The sequence below is a fragment of the Melanostigma gelatinosum genome (assembly GCF_949748355.1).
Source record: "Melanostigma gelatinosum genome assembly, chromosome: 7".
NCBI classification, from domain to species: Eukaryota; Metazoa; Chordata; class Actinopteri; order Perciformes; family Zoarcidae; genus Melanostigma; species Melanostigma gelatinosum.
The window spans coordinates 28,456,922-28,479,340 of record NC_136640.1 but is presented as its reverse complement, the minus strand read 5'-3'; positions in this window follow the sequence as shown (position 1 = coordinate 28,479,340).

The window sequence follows — 22,419 nt, the reverse complement described above, 5'->3', positions numbered from 1 at the left end:
GTATTAGAAACTCATTGGGTGGAGATGATGGCCCTTAACTGGTGGTTTTACACCCAGCAGGCCTTTGGTGCCGATTAAGACAGGTTTCCTCCTGATTGCCAGGTGTTCAATTAGACAGCTGAGACGGCTTAGCCATCTGATTAGAGGGAGTTCCAGCCTATCAGAAGCTCCCTAGTTGCTCCGCCTAGGGAAGGTATAAATATCTCCAGTCTTTCTTTCATTTTTTATTCTCCTCTGAGGAAGGCACAACTTGCCGAAACGTTAGGAGCTCCATTTTAAAACTATTAGTCCCACTGATTCTCTCAGACCAGAGATCAGTCTCAGTCCATTTTATTGTGTTTAGAAACACTTATTTGTTCACCCTCTCCTGAAAAATAAAAGGTTTCTTTTTAAAAAAACTGAGCTGAACTTCTCTTACTTCACATTTTAGTCTTCCCACCAGTTCTCCTACTTCCCTTACTTCACAGCTTAGTTTACTTACCAGTTCTCCTACTTCCTTCCTCTGCTTCTTTAATGTAAATTAATGCAGCCTAGGAGTATTCAAATGTGTGTATTGAATGTGCACGCTTGTCATCACATGACTCAAAGTCAACTCACCCTCTGTGCTGTATTGTGTGCGGTCGTTGACTCCAAAACTGGGATCCACTGCTTCACTTCCCAGATCTGGATCCACTCAACCACGCACCTTGACTAAAACAAACACAAAACTGCCCAAAGGTCAGCAGTAAATGTTAGCATACGTCTGTAGTGTAAGAGAGGTCAACGATCTCTCAAATATGTTTGCGCCGTCCGTGTCAAAATTGATTCTTAGGAACGATGTAAAATAGTAAATGTACCAAAATTAGTCAATACTGGATATGTGAAGGAATCTCGAATCCAAAATTGAAGTTAGAATTCCTAAATCAAACTCAACATCTAAATCAGAGTCAAAATCAAGATCACAATCCAGGTCCAAATCAGAATTCGAAAGGTTTAAAATTGGAAGTAAAATGAAATTAAAAAATAATGAATAATTAATCAATTAAATATTAAATTCAACTTTAAAAAAATCAATAACTGTGTTCAAAGATATTCAATCAGAAATACCAATGCAAGTCAAACTGTTGAACTGCACTTACACTCTGGTCTGCACAATAATGAATCTCATTTACTAATGAATCACAATTAAGTTCAAGAATTGAAGAAGCACAACTGAAACCATTAATCTTTGTTATAATGTTTAATTAAAACTAAAGTCAGGATGTAAACTTACAGGTCTTAGACAATGAAGCTCTAACAAATTCACAGATTCTAAACACTCATTACTATTATCTAGCAGTTACTCCTCCTGGCCGCTAGTTGGTTTTCTGGCGTTTTGCATTTCTTCTACTATTTTTCGCCGACAGGAAGTTATCCTGATGTTATGCTAACGGATATGCTAACGACAAAAACGGAGCTTCTAATCAAGCATACACACAAGTTTCACCAAAATCCCACACTTTAATTCCACTGGTACGCCCTCTGTCTCCTCTCACACTCTACTGGTTATTTTATTTTATAAGCACTTTTATCTTACATACAGAGTACCGCAAAACCGGAGCTACGCGTAGCTAGCGTTAGCTCCTCACAGCGCGGCTACAGATTATGCAATGTTATTCATCATTTTAAACGTATTTCCACGCTGCTAAAACACAGACTGGTCACACGTATTATTATCCATTCTTGGAGGTCACAGTTAAACTGAGACTAGGGGGACCTAGAGTGTCTAAATGATGGACTTACCTCCTCTGATGAGGGCGGGGACACCTCCTTTAGGAGACCCACCAGGACACCTGCAAAATATGAAAGAAAATTACAAACCCCTCTTGAGAATTACAGGTATTAAGGCCTATACTTTGTGTGCCCGTGCCCTCTGACTGCCTAAAGGCAGCCAGACCCTTTTTTTCCCCTGAACCTAACCTGCCAGTGCCACAAAGTGTACCTTGACTTGTATTAGAAACTCATTGGGTGGAGATGATGGCCCTTAACTGGTGGTTTTACACCCAGCAGGCCTTTGGTGCCGATTAAGACAGGTTTCCTCCTGATTGCCAGGTGTTCAATTAGACAGCTGAGACGGCTTAGCCATCTGATTAGAGGGAGTTCCAGCCTATCAGAAGCTCCCTAGTTGCTCCGCCTAGGGAAGGTATAAATATCTCCAGTCTTTCTTTCATTTTTTATTCTCCTCTGAGGAAGGCACAACTTGCCGAAACGTTAGGAGCTCCATTTTAAAACTGTATTAGTCCCACTGATTCTCTCAGACCAGAGATCAGTCTCAGTCCATTTTATTGTGTTTAGAAACACTTATTTGTTCACCCTCTCCTGAAAAATAAAAGGTTTCTTTTTTTTAAAACTGAGCTGAACTTCTCTTACTTCACATTTTAGTCTTCCCACCAGTTCTCCTACTTCCCTTACTTCACAGCTTAGTTTACTTACCAGTTCTCCTACTTCCTTCCTCTGCTTCTTTAATGTAAATTAATGCAGCCTAGGAGTATTCAAATGTGTGTATTGAATGTGCACGCTTGTCATCACATGAATCAAAGTCAACTCACCCTCTGTGCTGTATTGTGTGCGGTCGTTGACTCCAAAACTGGGATCCACTGCTTCACTTCCCAGATCTGGATCCACTCAACCACGCACCTTGACTAAAACAAACACAAAACTGCCCAAAGGTCAGCAGTAAATGTTAGCATACGTCTGTAGTGTAAGAGAGGTCAACGATCTCTCAAATATGTTTGCGCCGTCCGTGTCAAAATTGATTCTTAGGAACGATGTAAAATAGTAAATGTACCAAAATTAGTCAATACTGGATATGTGAAGGAATCTCGAATCCAAAATTGAAGTTAGAATTCCTAAATCAAACTCAACATCTAAATCAGAGTCAAAATCAAGATCACAATCCAGTTCCAAATCAGAATTCGAAAGGTTTAAAATTGGAAGTAAAATGAAATTAAAAAATAATGAATAATTAATCAATTAAATATTAAATTCAACTTTAAAAAAATCAATAACTGTGTTCAAAGATATTCAATCAGAAATACCAATGCAAGTCAAACTGTTGAACTGCACTTACACTCTGGTCTGCACAATAATGAATCTCATTTACTAATGAATCACAATTAAGTTCAAGAATTGAAGAAGCACAACTGAAACCATTAATCTTTGTTATAATGTTTAATTAAAACTAAAGTCAGGATGTAAGCTTACAGGTCTTAGACAATGAAGCTCTAACAAATTCACAGATTCTAAACACTCATTACTATTATCTAGCAGTTACTCCTCCTGGCCGCTAGTTGGTTTTCTGGCGTTTTGCATTTCTTCTACTATTTTTTGCCGACAGGAAGCTATCCTGATGTTATGCTAACGGATATGCTAACGACAAAAACGGAGCTTCTAATCAAGCATACACACACAAGTTTCACCAAAATCCCACACTTTAATTCCACTGGTACGCCCTCTGTCTCCTCTCACACTCTACTGGTTATTTTATTCTATAAGCACTTTTATCTTACATACAGAGTACTGCAAAACCGGAGCTACGCGTAGCTAGCGTTAGCTCCTCACAGCGCGGCTACAGATTATGCAATGTTATTCATCATTTTAAACGTATTTCCACGCTGCTAAAACACAGACTGGTCACACGTATTATTATCCATTCTTGGAGGTCACAGTTAAACTGAGACTAGGGGGACCTAGAGTGTCTAAATGATGGACTTACCTCCTCTGATGAGGGCGGGGACAGCTCCTTTAGGAGACCCGCCAGGACACCTGCAAAATATGAAAAAAAATTACAAACCCCTCTTGAGAATTACAGGTATTAAGGCCTATACTTTGTGTGCCCGTGCCCTCTGACTGCCTAAAGGCAGCCAGACCCTTTTTTTCCCCTGAACCTAACCTGCCAGTGCCACAAAGTGTACCTTGACTTGTATTAGAAACTCATTGGGTGGAGATGATGGCCCTTAACTGGTGGTTTTACACCCAGCAGGCCTTTGGTGCCGATTAAGACAGGTTTCCTCCTGATTGCCAGGTGTTCAATTAGACAGCTGAGACGGCTTAGCCATCTGATTAGAGGGAGTTCCAGCCTATCAGAAGCTCCCTAGTTGCTCCGCCTAGGGAAGGTATAAATATCTCCAGTCTTTCTTTCATTTTTTATTCTCCTCTGAGGAAGGCACAACTTGCCGAAACGTTAGGAGCTCCATTTTAAAACTATTAGTCCCACTGACTCTCTCAGACCAGAGATTAGTCTCAGTCCATTTTATTGTGTTTAGAAACACTTATTTGTTCACCCTCTCCTGAAAAATAAAAGGTTTCTTTTTTTAAAAACTGAGCTGAACTTCTCTTACTTCACATTTTAGTCTTCCCACCAGTTCTCCTACTTCACAGCTTAGTTTACTTACCAGTTCTCCTACTTCCTTCCTCTGCTTCTTTAATGTAAATTAATGCAGCCTAGGAGTATTCAAATGTGTGTATTGAATGTGCACGCTTGTCATCACATGAATCAAAGTCAACTCACCCTCTGTGCTGTATTGTGTGCGGTCGTTGACTCCAAAACTGGGATCCACTGCTTCACTTCCCAGATCTGGATCCACTCAACCACGCACCTTGACTAAAACAAACACAAAACTGCCCAAAGGTCAGCAGTAAATGTTAGCATACGTCTGTAGTGTAAGAGAGGTCAACGATCTCTCAAATATGTTTGCGCCGTCCGTGTCAAAATTGATTCTTAGGAACGATGTAAAATAGTAAATGTACCAAAATTAGTCAATACTGGATATGTGAAGGAATCTCGAATCCAAAATTGAAGTTAGAATTCCTAAATCAAACTCAACATCTAAATCAGAGTCAAAATCAAGATCACAATCCAGTTCCAAATCAGAATTCGAAAGGTTTAAAATTGGAAGTAAAATGAAATTAAAAAATAATGAATAATTAATCAATTAAATATTAAATTCAACTTTAAAAAAATCAATAACTGTGTTCAAAGATATTCAATCAGAAATACCAATGCAAGTCAAACTGTTGAACTGCACTTACACTCTGGTCTGCACAATAATGAATCTCATTTACTAATGAATCACAATTAAGTTCAAGAATTGAAGAAGCACAACTGAAACCATTAATCTTTGTTATAATGTTTAATTAAAACTAAAGTCAGGATGTAAGCTTACAGGTCTTAGACAATGAAGCTCTAACAAATTCACAGATTCTAAACACTCATTACTATTATCTAGCAGTTACTCCTCCTGGCCGCTAGTTGGTTTTCTGGCGTTTTGCATTTCTTCTACTATTTTTCGCCGACAGGAAGTTATCCTGATGTTATGCTAACGGATATGCTAACGACAAAAACGGAGCTTCTAATCAAGCATACACACAAGTTTCACCAAAATCCCACACTTTAATTCCACTGGTACGCCCTCTGTCTCCTCTCACACTCTACTGGTTATTTTATTTTATAAGCACTTTTATCTTACATACAGAGTACCGCAAAACCGGAGCTACGCGTAGCTAGCGTTAGCTCCTCACAGCGCGGCTACAGATTATGCAATGTTATTCATCATTTTAAACGTATTTCCACGCTGCTAAAACACAGACTGGTCACACGTATTATTATCCATTCTTGGAGGTCACAGTTAAACTGAGACTAGGGGGACCTAGAGTGTCTAAATGATGGACTTACCTCCTCTGATGAGGGCGGGGACACCTCCTTTAGGAGACCCGCCAGGACACCTGCAAAATATGAAAGAAAATTACAAACCCCTCTTGAGAATTACAGGTATTAAGGCCTATACTTTGTGTGCCCGTGCCCTCTGACTGCCTAAAGGCAGCCAGACCCTTTTTTTCCCCTGAACCTAACCTGCCAGTGCCACAAAGTGTACCTTGACTTGTATTAGAAACTCATTGGGTGGAGATGATGGCCCTTAACTGGTGGTTTTACACCCAGCAGGCCTTTGGTGCCGATTAAGACAGGTTTCCTCCTGATTGCCAGGTGTTCAATTAGACAGCTGAGACGGCTTAGCCATCTGATTAGAGGGAGTTCCAGCCTATCAGAAGCTCCCTAGTTGCTCCGCCTAGGGAAGGTATAAATATCTCCAGTCTTTCTTTCATTTTTTATTCTCCTCTGAGGAAGGCACAACTTGCCGAAACGTTAGGAGCTCCATTTTAAAACTGTATTAGTCCCACTGATTCTCTCAGACCAGAGATCAGTCTCAGTCCATTTTATTGTGTTTAGAAACACTTATTTGTTCACCCTCTCCTGAAAAATAAAAGGTTTCTTTTTTTAAAAACTGAGCTGAACTTCTCTTACTTCACATTTTAGTCTTCCCACCAGTTCTCCTACTTCCCTTACTTCACAGCTTAGTTTACTTACCAGTTCTCCTACTTCCTTCCTCTGCTTCTTTAATGTAAATGAATGCAGCCTAGGAGTATTCAAATGTGTGTATTGAATGTGCACGCTTGTCATCACATGAATCAAAGTCAACTCACCCTCTGTGCTGTATTGTGTGCGGTCGTTGACTCCAAAACTGGGATCCACTGCTTCACTTCCCAGATCTGGATCCACTCAACCACGCACCTTGACTAAAACAAACACAAAACTGCCCAAAGGTCAGCAGTAAATGTTAGCATACGTCTGTAGTGTAAGAGAGGTCAACGATCTCTCAAATATGTTTGCGCCGTCCGTGTCAAAATTGATTCTTAGGAACGATGTAAAATAGTAAATGTACCAAAATTAGTCAATACTGGATATGTGAAGGAATCTCGAATCCAAAATTGAAGTTAGAATTCCTAAATCAAACTCAACATCTAAATCAGAGTCAAAATCAAGATCACAATCCAGTTCCAAATCAGAATTCGAAAGGTTTAAAATTGGAAGTAAAATGAAATTAAAAAATAATGAATAATTAATCAATTAAATATTAAATTCAACTTAAAAAAAATCAATAACTGTGTTCAAAGATATTCAATCAGAAATACCAATGCAAGTCAAACTGTTGAACTGCACTTACACTCTGGTCTGCACAATAATGAATCTCATTTACTAATGAATCACAATTAAGTTCAAGAATTGAAGAAGCACAACTGAAACCATTAATCTTTGTTATAATGTTTAATTAAAACTAAAGTCAGGATGTAAGCTTACAGGTCTTAGACAATGAAGCTCTAACAAATTCACAGATTCTAAACACTCATTACTATTATCTAGCAGTTACTCCTCCTGGCCGCTAGTTGGTTTTCTGGCGTTTTGCATTTCTTCTACTATTTTTCGCCGACAGGAAGTTATCCTGATGTTATGCTAACGGATATGCTAACGACAAAAACGGAGCTTCTAATCAAGCATACACAAGTTTCACCAAAATCCCACACTTTAATTCCACTGGTACGCCCTCTGTCTCCTCTCACACTCTACTGGTTATTTTATTCTATAAGCACTTTTATCTTACATACAGAGTACCGCAAAACCGGAGCTACGCGTAGCTAGCGTTAGCTCCTCACAGCGCGGCTACAGATTATGCAATGTTATTCATCATTTTAAACGTATTTCCACGCTGCTAAAACACAGACTGGTCACACGTATTATTATCCATTCTTGGAGGTCACAGTTAAACTGAGACTAGGGGGACCTAGAGTGTCTAAATGATGGACTTACCTCCTCTGATGAGGGCGGGGACACCTCCTTTAGGAGACCCGCCAGGACACCTGCAAAATATGAAAAAAAATTACAAACCCCTCTTGAGAATTACAGGTATTAAGGCCTATACTTTGTGTGCCCGTGCCCTCTGACTGCCTAAAGGCAGCCAGACCCTTTTTTTCCCCTGAACCTAACCTGCCAGTGCCACAAAGTGTACCTTGACTTGTATTAGAAACTCATTGGGTGGAGATGATGGCCCTTAACTGGTGGTTTTACACCCAGCAGGCCTTTGGTGCCGATTAAGACAGGTTTCCTCCTGATTGCCAGGTGTTCAATTAGACAGCTGAGACGGCTTAGCCATCTGATTAGAGGGAGTTCCAGCCTATCAGAAGCTCCCTAGTTGCTCCGCCTAGGGAAGGTATAAATATCTCCAGTCTTTCTTTCATTTTTTATTCTCCTCTGAGGAAGGCACAACTTGCCGAAACGTTAGGAGCTCCATTTTAAAACTATTAGTCCCACTGATTCTCTCAGACCAGAGATCAGTCTCAGTCCATTTTATTGTGTTTAGAAACACTTATTTGTTCACCCTCTCCTGAAAAATAAAAGGTTTCTTTTTTTAAAAACTGAGCTGAACTTCTCTTACTTCACATTTTAGTCTTCCCACCAGTTCTCCTACTTCCCTTACTTCACAGCTTAGTTTACTTACCAGTTCTCCTACTTCCTTCCTCTGCTTCTTTAATGTAAATTAATGCAGCCTAGGAGTATTCAAATGTGTGTATTGAATGTGCACGCTTGTCATCACATGAATCAAAGTCAACTCACCCTCTGTGCTGTATTGTGTGCGGTCGTTGACTCCAAAACTGGGATCCACTGCTTCACTTCCCAGATCTGGATCCACTCAACCACGCACCTTGACTAAAACAAACACAAAACTGCCCAAAGGTCAGCAGTAAATGTTAGCATACGTCTGTAGTGTAAGAGAGGTCAACGATCTCTCAAATATGTTTGCGCCGTCCGTGTCAAAATTGATTCTTAGGAACGATGTAAAATAGTAAATGTACCAAAATTAGTCAATACTGGATATGTGAAGGAATCTCGAATGCAAAATTGAAGTTAGAATTCCTAAATCAAACTCAACATCTAAATCAGAGTCTAAATCAAGATCACAATCCAGTTCCAAATCAGAATTCGAAAGGTTTAAAATTGGAAGTAAAATGAAATTAAAAAATAATGAATAATTAATCAATTAAATATTAAATTCAACTTAAAAAAAATCAATAACTGTGTTCAAAGATATTCAATCAGAAATACCAATGCAAGTCAAACTGTTGAACTGCACTTACACTCTGGTCTGCACAATAATGAATCTCATTTACTAATGAATCACAATTAAGTTCAAGAATTGAAGAAGCACAACTGAAACCATTAATCTTTGTTATAATGTTTAATTAAAACTAAAGTCAGGATGTAAGCTTACAGGTCTTAGACAATGAAGCTCTAACAAATTCACAGATTCTAAACACTCATTACTATTATCTAGCAGTTACTCCTCCTGGCCGCTAGTTGGTTTTCTGGCGTTTTGCATTTCTTCTACTATTTTTCGCCGACAGGAAGTTATCCTGATGTTATGCTAACGGATATGCTAACGACAAAAACGGAGCTTCTAATCAAGCATACACAAGTTTCACCAAAATCCCACACTTTAATTCCACTGGTACGCCCTCTGTCTCCTCTCACACTCTACTGGTTATTTTATTCTATAAGCACTTTTATCTTACATACAGAGTACCGCAAAACCGGAGCTACGCGTAGCTAGCGTTAGCTCCTCACAGCGCGGCTACAGATTATGCAATGTTATTCATCATTTTAAACGTATTTCCACGCTGCTAAAACACAGACTGGTCACACGTATTATTATCCATTCTTGGAGGTCACAGTTAAACTGAGACTAGGGGGACCTAGAGTGTCTAAATGATGGACTTACCTCCTCTGATGAGGGCGGGGACACCTCCTTTAGGAGACCCGCCAGGACACCTGCAAAATATGAAAAAAAATTACAAACCCCTCTTGAGAATTACAGGTATTAAGGCCTATACTTTGTGTGCCCGTGCCCTCTGACTGCCTAAAGGCAGCCAGACCCTTTTTTTCCCCTGAACCTAACCTGCCAGTGCCACAAAGTGTACCTTGACTTGTATTAGAAACTCATTGGGTGGAGATGATGGCCCTTAACTGGTGGTTTTACACCCAGCAGGCCTTTGGTGCCGATTAAGACAGGTTTCCTCCTGATTGCCAGGTGTTCAATTAGACAGCTGAGACGGCTTAGCCATCTGATTAGAGGGAGTTCCAGCCTATCAGAAGCTCCCTAGTTGCTCCGCCTAGGGAAGGTATAAATATCTCCAGTCTTTCTTTCATTTTTTATTCTCCTCTGAGGAAGGCACAACTTGCCGAAACGTTAGGAGCTCCATTTTAAAACTATTAGTCCCACTGATTCTCTCAGACCAGAGATCAGTCTCAGTCCATTTTATTGTGTTTAGAAACACTTATTTGTTCACCCTCTCCTGAAAAATAAAAGGTTTCTTTTTTTAAAAACTGAGCTGAACTTCTCTTACTTCACATTTTAGTCTTCCCACCAGTTCTCCTACTTCCCTTACTTCACAGCTTAGTTTACTTACCAGTTCTCCTACTTCCTTCCTCTGCTTCTTTAATGTAAATTAATGCAGCCTAGGAGTATTCAAATGTGTGTATTGAATGTGCACGCTTGTCATCACATGAATCAAAGTCAACTCACCCTCTGTGCTGTATTGTGTGCGGTCGTTGACTCCAAAACTGGGATCCACTGCTTCACTTCCCAGATCTGGATCCACTCAACCACGCACCTTGACTAAAACAAACACAAAACTGCCCAAAGGTCAGCAGTAAATGTTAGCATACGTCTGTAGTGTAAGAGAGGTCAACGATCTCTCAAATATGTTTGCGCCGTCCGTGTCAAAATTGATTCTTAGGAACGATGTAAAATAGTAAATGTACCAAAATTAGTCAATACTGGATATGTGAAGGAATCTCGAATGCAAAATTGAAGTTAGAATTCCTAAATCAAACTCAACATCTAAATCAGAGTCAAAATCAAGATCACAATCCAGTTCCAAATCAGAATTCGAAAGGTTTAAAATTGGAAGTAAAATTAAATTAAAAAATAATGAATAATTAATCAATTAAATATTAAATTCAACTTTAAAAAAATCAATAACTGTGTTCAAAGATATTCAATCAGAAATACCAATGCAAGTCAAACTGTTGAACTGCACTTACACTCTGGTCTGCACAATAATGAATCTCATTTACTAATGAATCACAATTAAGTTCAAGAATTGAAGAAGCACAACTGAAACCATTAATCTTTGTTATAATGTTTAATTAAAACTAAAGTCAGGATGTAAGCTTACAGGTCTTAGACAATGAAGCTCTAACAAATTCACAGATTCTAAACACTCATTACTATTATCTAGCAGTTACTCCTCCTGGCCGCTAGTTGGTTTTCTGGCGTTTTGCATTTCTTCTACTATTTTTCGCCGACAGGAAGTTATCCTGATGTTATGCTAACGGATATGCTAACGACAAAAACGGAGCTTCTAATCAAGCATACACACACACAAGTTTCACCAAAATCCCACACTTTAATTCCACTGGTACGCCCTCTGTCTCCTCTCACACTCTACTGGTTATTTTATTTTATAAGCACTTTTATCTTACATACAGAGTACCGCAAAACCGGAGCTACACGTAGCTAGCGTTAGCTAGCCATTCTCCATTCTTGGAGGTGTTGTGAAAAATAAAGTTATCTTTCACTCAGAGCGGATTTAAGAGGATAACGAAAGCTCTCAAGAGGCGTATAGTTATATCAAAGCAATAGATTTATTTATCAACAGTTATTCAGCCCAGCAATCAAACAAGCTTGGGTGCTAATGGTTGAACTTCGCAGAGATTCACCATGAGTCACACTTTGACACGGCAGTGTGAAGCTTAATATAGGGCTCCTCCCCTTGATGTACATTGGTCAAAGTCAAAGATGCAGGCGTGGCACGTTTGTACGTTATGGCACCTGGGTGGAGGCCGTGGACGTCCGTCCACCTTGGCCCCTCCCAGAAGGCGTCTTCTTCTATCAGTGTGTAGTGAGATTTTGAGGCGAGAGGTTGTGTGAAGAGGGGAGTCTGCTGGGGCGATGTCCCTGTATCTCACTATCTATTGTTCCTCCCTTATCTATTTAAAGATGGCGGCCTATTCCTTGTGGCGCAGTTAAGCCAGTAATCTTCCACTGTTTCTCCCTTGCCCTAGCGTGTACTGTGTGTATTGTATTAGTGGTTAATAAAGCTGCATAAGCTAATGGTTATTAAAACTACAAATAACCTAGTGATTAATTAAAGCTGCATATAAGCTAGTTGCTAATTAAACTGTATATAAACTAGTTGCTAATTAAACTGTATATAAAATAATTTTCTCAACAAATCCCTCTCTTGACGTCTGAAGGACGTCACTTTCTTTACCTTCCTACCCTGTTCACACGCTTGTGTCTGGCTCTGCCTCACCTGACCCTACCAGGCTGGTCTGCTCTTCCCATACTGGGTAAGCTCCATAAGGAGGGGGTGGTGGTGGTTCCTTGGAGAGGGCAGTGGTGATGAGACGGCCAACCAAAGAATGAATACAGGGTATTATACAACATCCACATGACACCAGTATTGCAATGAACACTCCCGCTGACACTGCTATTGACAAGATCAGGTGCTTCCATTTTCCAAACATGTTTTCCATCCAATCTCCAAATGGATTGTTTACACCTGATGCTTCCTGCATTTCTTTTGACAGTGCCTTCAGACTATTCAGTGCTTTTGTGACTGAACCGTCCGGCGCAGTGTTGTTGGGGATGACAGTGCAACACAGGTCTCCAAACATTGAGCAAAAGCTCCAAAGCCATTCTGTTTTGCATAGAAATCAAAGAAGTTGGGGCCAGCTGCTCAGCCAGACCCTCTATTGCATCCCTAGTATAACTAGCCAAGCGAAGAACATTGTAATGCACATAATTGATACGATCAACATTTTTTATTCACAGTTATCCATGGAATTATACTCACGATACTCTCAAAACCTGCTGCAATTTGGTCATGTTGTATTCATTAGGCACTCCTCTGGGCACTCCGATTGCATCTATGTAGGTTGGACCTTTGTCTTTGAAATAACCTACTGCAGTTGCATTATCAATTGGTGGAAATATGAATGCCAGAGTCGTGCAATTTGGTGGAGTAGCCCTTTTAGTCCTATTTGTCATGCATGCATATCCTGTTGGGTCAGATTCAGGATATAGTGGTGCTGGTTCGGTGAACATAGCTGGTCTAGCTGCAGCACAAGCTACACAGCTACTCATTTTGTTTTTTATAGCTTTATCAACAATCCAATTTAACCAAACATTGTCGTTTCCATGTCCTGTAGCTAATTGGATCACCTGTTGGGGAGTCCATTTAGAGAAATCTTCTGATAAGACAATTGGTGGGTGCGGTGGTGGCGGTGGTCTCTCTAGGGTCAGGATTTTGTTCACTACTGGTGGAATTATGTTTATCTGAATTCCTACTCGCGGGTCTTTGCCGGGGACTTCCACTAATAGGGCGAACCATATTATGTTTTTTCCTGTGCTGCTCTTGGTGACGTTGTCCAGAGACAGAGATAAGGGATTGGTTGTTGCTGAAAAGTCAAATTACAAATTACAAAACAAATTCTGCATTTTGCGTCAGATTACCTCGGACCTCTGCTAGAGGTCTGGACGGCTCAGGTGCTGGGGCACAGTGTGTCAGGTGGTGCCAAGGTGCTCCTGCTTTACCTATGACTTGGACCGAGTGTGAAGTAACCTCCTTCACTTCGTACGGCCCTGTCCACCTGGGGTCAGTCCACTTTCTCTTATGAACTTTGACCCTGACCCAGTCACCCACTCGGATGAGATTTTTTTTACCTCCTCCTGGTCAGCTGCACTGGTTCGCTGGACCTGTTTGGAGAGAGCCTCCGTGAGAATGATTAATGCAGTCATATATGCCTTCATTTCAACTTGCTGCACATCTAAGGCCTGTTGTAGTGATGATGCCATATTGATTCCTCCTGTTTCATAAACAATGTGTGCTCTTGTGCATTCTTTTTGAATATTCGATTTTCTTGCAGCTTCGAACGTGAATTCTTTGCTTAGGAGGATTCTTTGATGAGTCTCTTTCTCCCCCTTTTTTCTGATACAAAACTGCATTTACCATTCCTCCTTTTTGTTCAGAAACATCTAGGTGGAAAGGGAGTGAATAGTCAATTCTTGAAGTGCCGATGCATGTGACAGAGTCTGAGTGGTGAACGCATCTTCTGTTTCTTGTGTCCAAACTAGTGGGGCTGAGGTGTTTCATGATGGAGGATGCTTTCTCTGTGGGCTGTGGGCTGTGGGCTGTGGGCCGCTTGATGAGAGAGTGCGGCCCAGGAAAGTGACTTGTCTCCTCCATGTTTGGACCTTGGTTTTCTTTTGAGGCTAATAGTTGCAGCAGTGTCTCTGTTGTTGCCAGGCCTGTGGTGAAAGATATTGCTGTTCAGCTTGATTCTGGCTTCTTGGATGCTGATTGCCTGTCCCTCTCTGGTAATTTCCTCTTCTTCCATGTGGTGAGCCTTGTTGTTGTTGCTGACCCCGTGAGCGGGAGCGGCAGTCACGTGCGTAGTGGCCTGGCTTTCCACAGTTGTAGCAGTAGAAAGTTCCTCCTTCCTGGTTCTTTTTGTCTTTTGCAGTCTTTTGAGCCGCGTCAAGCTCTGCCAGCTGTCTCTTCATTAGTGACACTTGCCATGCTTTGAGCTCCACATCTGATCCCTCTACTGCTGCTCTGTGCTTATCATAAGTGTGTTCTTTGCCTGCCATGTCTGCAGTTTCTGCACTAATCTGCAATACAAAAAGTCTGAATGCAGTATTCCCAAATGTCCACCAGATGGAGCCAAAGCTCCTGTCCACTGTTCTTGTTGCAGTTCCTGAAGTGGCCACAGAAAGAGCCAAACCTCCTGTCAAATGTTCCTTTTCCCAGTTCGTGAAGTACCAAAGCCAAAGCTTCTCCCAACTTTTCTTGTGCTGTTCAATTCAAATGGCCTGATGGACAGCTCTGGACAGCTTCCTCCACACTGTCTCACGTCCGAACCCTGCCTTCTCTGGAACGTCTGTGTGTGAAATGTTGATCTACTTTATTATTAACACCTAAGGTGCAGAAAATGAATTGAATACAGTTCTAAACTCATTTCGGAGTCTCTGTGTGAATAGAAAAGAGCTCTTGTCCTCTATACTAAGATGGCCATTTTCTGCCCTAATCTGATGGTTTAAGCAAGCCGTTACTTTCAGGGCAACTGTTATCTGTTCCTATCGTGCGAACGGGCGACGGAATGCCCCATTCGGCGTTTTTGACCTACTTACAGTGACCTCACAACTCCGCAATCTAAGCTTTACAAGTATAACGCATATTATTTAACAGTGAATGAATATATTTTATTTACAAATCCCCCTTTTCACCCCTGCTAGGTGTGAACTTCTATGTTTTGGAATTACTAATTTAATGGCTGTAACTCGATGTTTAGGTCATCTGAATCGTCTAGATCAGAAGTTGGTGGAGTGTTTTGTCTAGTTCCATTATAATTTTCTTCAGCTCTCTGTCCTTGGAGCCGATACACTCCCTACGGCACCTGTTTTGTTATCAGGAAAGCTTTCCTCCTTTTTTCCCAGCGCCTGTCTGGCTGAATGAATGCTCGCTGTGTTTCCGCACTAAACTTTGCTAACGGTCCCTAGGGAACACAATTTTCCAATAAATCAGTAGTTTTTTAACTACGCCAGTAAAACTGACACTTATATTAACCCTCAGCTGTCTCTCAGTCTATTCTAATGTTTTTTATGTTTGTGTGTGATTGCAACGCCCGTGTGTAATGCGTGTTTTTTTCTGCTCAACTGACCATCAACTTTGAAATCACACACGAACTTGTTGCCACACATCAACTCAGCTTCAGCTCTCAGCTCTCAGCTGTCTCTCTCTCATATGTACGCTTCAAACATCAACTCTCATTCATACCAAATAATCAAAATCACACGCTGCCGTCTCTGAACACTCGACAGTTAATCCACTTTCTCCAAACTCAGCAAACCGACTGCTGTGCTGACTGACCTCTTGGCCACCGCACAAATGACAAACTGCTTCTCAGCAAACAAACACAGTCAAATGATAAACAATTCTTTCCCTAACCAACACACAAAACAAACAGCGCTACTTTAATGCATCACAACGACCGCTGCGTATCATAAAACACAAGTACAATATCTGCTTTGGCTGGGGCTCGATAACGGGCCTCCCGCGTGGAAGGCCGCTGTGCTAAGCATCACACTACCAGCAGTACATCAACAACACACTTTAATACACTTTAAGTAACCTAGGACTCTGCGGGTCCTTTTCGCTTCTGGTTACTTTATTACACAACGTCCGTTATCAACGACACATCGATTAACTTCAATTCTGCGCTCTCGTACAGAAACTACGTCTAGGATACTCTAAGCAGAGATATCATGTTTTTACACTGCACGCCACTCACAAATTCAGTGTCCTGGGATTTGATGGTCTTGATAAGGTAATTTTTCTCTTCGTCCGCTATCAACGATGCATCTGTTAACTTAAAACCTGTGCTCCCGTGCAGAAACTATCTAAGGGTTACTCTAAGCAGAGTTAACTTGGTTTTTACACCACACGTAACACACTTGATGTCTTGATACGGTAATATTTCACGGTCAATTCTCTCAATACAATTTACAGTTTATCAATGACCTTTAACACACATATATCCCCGTCATGTTATACAGTTTCTTCGTAGTCCAAAACGTCTTATAAATTACGTTAAAGATCACGCTATTTGTGGCATGGATTCGAGTGCTTCGTGATCCACGCGTGTGTGCGTTTCACCCTACTTCACATCTACAAGGCCACAGGTGCGTTATCTTTCGCCTTTTATCATACGTTTTCTGCTGGACTCATTCACTCATGTGTACAAAACAAAACCCCAAATGCTGGGCTGAACAACCCTGCTGCTGTGTGATTACTCTTTACAAGTACTCTATGACTATGCCATAGTCACAGTTCGGTCAGTCTGATAAAATTTGGATTGATGACTATAAATACAATATGCAGACTTCAGTTAAATAGGCTCTGCTCACCTGTGTATTGTTGTTGTGCCGGCACTATCAGACTGTTCCCGAACTGCTCGCACGGCTACCGGTGGCAATTACCAGCAATCCCAGCCTCAGAGGGAACAACGCCTTGTGGTTCTGAAAAGATAAAGAGAGGTTCATTATTTCTCTAATCCGAAGCTCTGTATCGTTTATGCCCGCATCCTCCACCATCTGTTGTGAAAAATAAAGTTATCTTTCACTCAGAGCGGATTTAAGAGGATAACAAAAGCTCTCAAGAGGCGTATAGTTATATCAAAGCAATAGATTTATTTATCAACAGAGTTATTCAGCCCAGCAATCAAACAAGCTTGGGTGCTAATGGTTGAACTTCGCAGAGATTCACCATGAGTCACACTTTGACACGGCAGTGTGAAGCTTAATATAGGGCTCCTCCCCTTGATGTACATTGGTCAAAGTCAAAGATGCAGGCGTGGCACATTTGTACGTTATGGCACCTGGGTGGAGGCCGTGGACGTCCGTCCACCTTGGCCCCTCCCAGAAGGCGTCTTCTTCTATCAGTGTGTAGTGAGATTTTGAGGCGAGAGGTTGTGTGAAGAGGGGAGTCTGCTGGGGCGATGTCCCTGTATCTCACTATCTATTGTTCCTCCCTTATCTATTTAAAGATGGCGGCCTATTCCTTGTGGCGCAGTTAAGCCAGTAATCTTCCACTGTTTCTCCCTTGCCCTAGCGTGTACTGTGTGTATTGTATTAGTGGTTAATAAAGCTGCATAAGCTAATGGTTATTAAAACTACAAATAAGCTAGTGATTAATTAAAGCTGCATATAAGCTAGTTGCTAATTAAACTGTATATAAACTAGTTGCTAATTAAACTGTATATAAAATAATTTTCTCAACAGAGGTCACAGTTAAACTGAGACTAGGGGGACCTAGAGTGTCTAAATGATGGACTTACCTCCTCTGATGAGGGCGGGGACACCTCCTTTTGGAGACCCGCCAGGACATCTGCAAAATATGAAAAAAACTTACAAACCCCTCTTGAGAATTACAGGTATTAAGGCCTATACTTTGTGTGCCCGTGCCCTCTGACTGCCTAAAGGCAGCCAGACCCTTTTTTTCCCCTGAACCTAACCTGCCAGTGCCACAAAGTGTACCTTGACTTGTATTAGAAACTCATTGGGTGGAGATGATGGCCCTTAACTGGTGGTTTTACACCCAGCAGGCCTTTGGTGCCGATTAAGACAGGTTTCCTCCTGATTGCCAGGTGTTCAATTAGACAGCTGAGACGGCTTAGCCATCTGATTAGAGGGAGTTCCAGCCTATCAGAAGCTCCCTGGTTGCTCCGCCTAGGGAAGGTATAAATACCTCCAGTCTTTCTTTCATTTTTTATTCTCCTCTGAGGAAGGCACAACTTGCCGAAACGTTAGGAGCTCCATTTTAAAACTGTATTAGTCCCACTGATTCTCTCAGACCAGAGATCAGTCTCAGTCCATTTTATTGTGTTTAGAAACACTTATTTGTTCACCCTCTCCTGAAAAATAAAAGGTTTCTTTTTTTTAAAACTGAGCTGCATAAGTCCTTACACGATCCTCGCACTTTATTGGTGGAGGAGCCTTTTCCAATTGTTTGACACCTTACCATATCTCCCCTTCACCACGATATCTCTGCTGTAAGAGATCACATGGCAATCATCTATGTATCTTGGCTATACACTGAACCTCCCCATAGTCCTGGTGACAGCATGGGCATCTGTTGATGTCTCACGGGAGGAGGTCCAGATGGACCTGGTCGTAGGTACTGCTGATGTTGTGGTGGGAACGGAGCATGTTGTGGTGGTGCATTGGGCTGTCTTCCTCTTCTTTTATGTGGGCAATCTCTCACCCCATGACCTTCTCTCCCACATACGTAGCACACTCCTTTACTTACAAGACCTTCATGCCCCCCTTTATCGTTACCTCTCCCTCTGTTGGATGCACCACTTCTGCATCGTGGTGGGGGCTGGTACTGCTGGAAATTTTCTATTGATTTCTCTGTCGACCTCTGCTACTTGCAGTTTCAGCAGTCGCCGCTGCATTCTCTTTATATCCTCGTCTTCTTTACTTTCTGCTAGCCTTTCCTCTATCTGCTGTTGCAAATCTTTTCTGATGCGTTCTACTTCTCTTACTTCACATTTTAGTCTTCCCTCGAGGCTGAATCTCAACCCCCACAGAGAGAAGGCTGGAGCACACGTGTGTCCGCTGCTTTGTGCAGACGACACGCTGCAATAATAACGCTACCAAAACTGGTTTACAATTATAAGGAATTTAATTCCACTGATGCAAGTACGATTACAGTTAAACATTGGAGTACTTTCTTAGAAAATGCAGGAGGTCATTTCAGCAAACTAAAGTACCAGCAGTAACTTGTAACCTTCCATTTGTGACGACATTTTCCCCGTCAACGGTTGAACTAATTAGAGAAAGTAGGAGGAACTTTCACAAACATATTACAGGAACCTCAACATTACAAAACTACAGTGTTATTGCTGCATTCAGGAAAAATAAGAATTTACAGGATCTCCTGGTAAAAGCGAAGATTAAACCCCTCTCGGATCCTAAATCCAGAGTACAGGGCCAGTATTTTAAACACCAAAACTGGTTCACTAATCGGTACACAAAAGAGGTCTTTCAGACAATGACCCGGGGCAGTCTGAAGTCAAAAAATTGTATATATCTCATTTATTGTAAAAAGTGTGGTTTACAGTATGTGGGTGAAACAGGCAACACCATATCTATTCGTTTCATGCAACACAAACACAATATACTGAAGAGGAAAAAGATGGAGACATCTTTGGTGAAACACTTTTTATTACATGAATGGAAATCTGTTTTAACGACTGTCATTGAGTGGAACATCGCCCAGAGGAAAAGGGCTGAAAGGATCTGGATTGCCAGACTGGATACAAGACAGCCTAAGGGCTTGAATGAGAGGTAGGTGCTTCGGAGGCTGAGGCGGCGATGGACAGTGCACAGATAGCTATGCTGGCTTCCAGCATGGTTATCACAATCCCCTAACACCTAACCCTAACCCTAACCCTAACACTGCTGCCCTCTAGTGGTTAAATCATGTAATGTCCATGATTCATTAAATGGTGTAACACTGCTGCCCTCTAGTGGTTAAATCGTGTAATGTTTATGATTCATTAAATGGTGTAACACTGCTGCCCTCTAGTGGTTAGATCGTGTAATGTTCATGATTCATTAAATGGTGTAACACTGCTGCCCTCTCGTGGTTGAATCGTGTAATGTTCATGATTCATTAAATGGTGTAACACTGCTGCCCTCTAGTGGTTAAATCGTGTAATGTTTATGACTCATTAAATGGTGTAACACTGCTGCCGTCTAGTGGTTAAATCGTGTAATGTTCATGATTCATTAAATGGTGTAACACTGCTGCACTCTAATGGTTAAATCGTGTGATGTTCATGATTCATTAAATGGTGTAACACTGCTGCCCTCTAGTGGTTAAATCGTGTAATGTTCATGATTCATTAAATGGTGTAACACTGCTGCCCTCCAGTGGTTAAATCATGTAATCTTTCATGATTCATTAAATGGTGAAACACTGCTGCCCTCTAGTGGTTAAATTATGTCATGTCCATGATTCATTAAATGGTGTAACACTGCTGCCCTCTCGTGGTTAAATTGTGTAATGTTCATGATTCATTAAATGGTGTAACACTGCTGCCCTCTAGTGGTTAAATCGTGTAATGTTTATGATTCATTAAATGGTGTAACACTGCTGCACTCTAATGGTTAAATCGTGTGATGTTCATGATTCATTAAATGGTGTAACACTGCTGCCCTCTAGTGGTTAAATCATGTAATGTTCATGATTCATTAAATGGTGCAACACTGCTGCCCTCCAGTGGTTAAATCATGTAATCTTTCATGATTCATTAAATGGTGAAACACTGCTGCCCTCTAGTGGTTAAATTATGTCATGTCCATGATTCATTAAATGGTGTAACACTGCTGCCCTCTAGTGGTTAAATCGTGTAATGTTTATGATTCATTAAATGGTGTAACACTGCTGCCCTCTAGTGGTTAAATCATGTAATGCTCATGATTCATTAAATGGTGTAACACTGCTGCGCTCTAGTGGTTAAATCATGTAATGTTTATGATTCATTAAATGGTGTAACACTGCTGCCCTCTAGTGGTTAAATCATGTAATGTTCATGATTCATTAAATGGTGTAACACTGCTGCCCTCTAGTGGTTAAATCATGTAATGTTCATGATTCATTAAATGGTGTAACACTGCTGCCCTCTAGTGGTTAAATCATGTAATGTTCATGATTCATTAAATGGTGTAACACTGCTGCCCTCCAGTGGTTAAATCGTGTAATCTTTCATGATTCATTAAATGGTGCAACACTGCTGCCCTCTAGTGGTTAAATCATGTAATGTTCATGATTCATTAAATGGTGTAACACTGCTGCCCTCTAGTGGTTAAATCATGTAATGTTTATGATTCATTAAATGGTGTAACACTGCTGCCCTCTAGTGGTTAAATCGTGTAATGTTCATGAATCATTAAATGGTGTAACACTGCTGCCCTCTAGTGGTTAAATCGTGCAATGTTCATGATTTATTAAATGGTGTAACACTGCTGCCCTCAAGTGGTTAAATCATGTAATGTTTATGATTCATTAAATGGTGTAACACTGTTGCCCTCTAGTGGTTAAATCATGACATTGTTCATGATTCATTAAATGGTGTAACACTGCTGCCCTCTAGTGGTTAAATCATGTAATGTCCATGATTCATTAAATGGTGTAACACTGCTGCCCTCTAGTGGTTAAATCGTGTAATGTTCATGATTCATTAAATGGTGTAACACTGCTGCCCTCTAGTGGTTAAATCATGTAATTTTTCATGATTCATTAAATGGTGTAACACTGCTGCCCTCTAGTGGTTAAATCATGTAATGTTCATGATTCATTAAATGGTGTAACACTGCTGCGCTCTAGTGGTTAAATCATGTAATGTTTATGATTCATTAAATGGTGTAACACTGCTGCCCTCTAGTGGTTAAATCGTGTAATGTTCATGATTCATTAAATGGTGTAACACTGCTGCCCTCTAGTAGTTAAATCGTGTAATGTTTATGATTCATTAAATGGTGTAACACTGCTGCCCTCTAGTGGTTAAATCTTGTAATGTTCATGATTCATTAAATGGTGTAACACTGCTGCCCTCTAGTGGTTAAATCATGTAATGTTGATGATTCATTAAATGGTGTAACACTGCTGCCCTCCAGTGGTTAAATCATGTAATCTTTCATGATTCATTAAATGGTGTAACACTGCTGCCCTCCAGTGGTTAAATCATGTAATCTTTCATGATTCATTAAATGGTGTAACACTGCTGCCCTCTAGTGGTTAAATCATGTAATGTCCATGAATCATTAAATGGTGTAACACTGCTGCACTCTTGTGGTTAAATCATGTGATGTTCATGATTCATTAAATGGTGTAACACTGCTGCCCTCTAGTGGTTAAATAGTGTAATGTTTATGATTC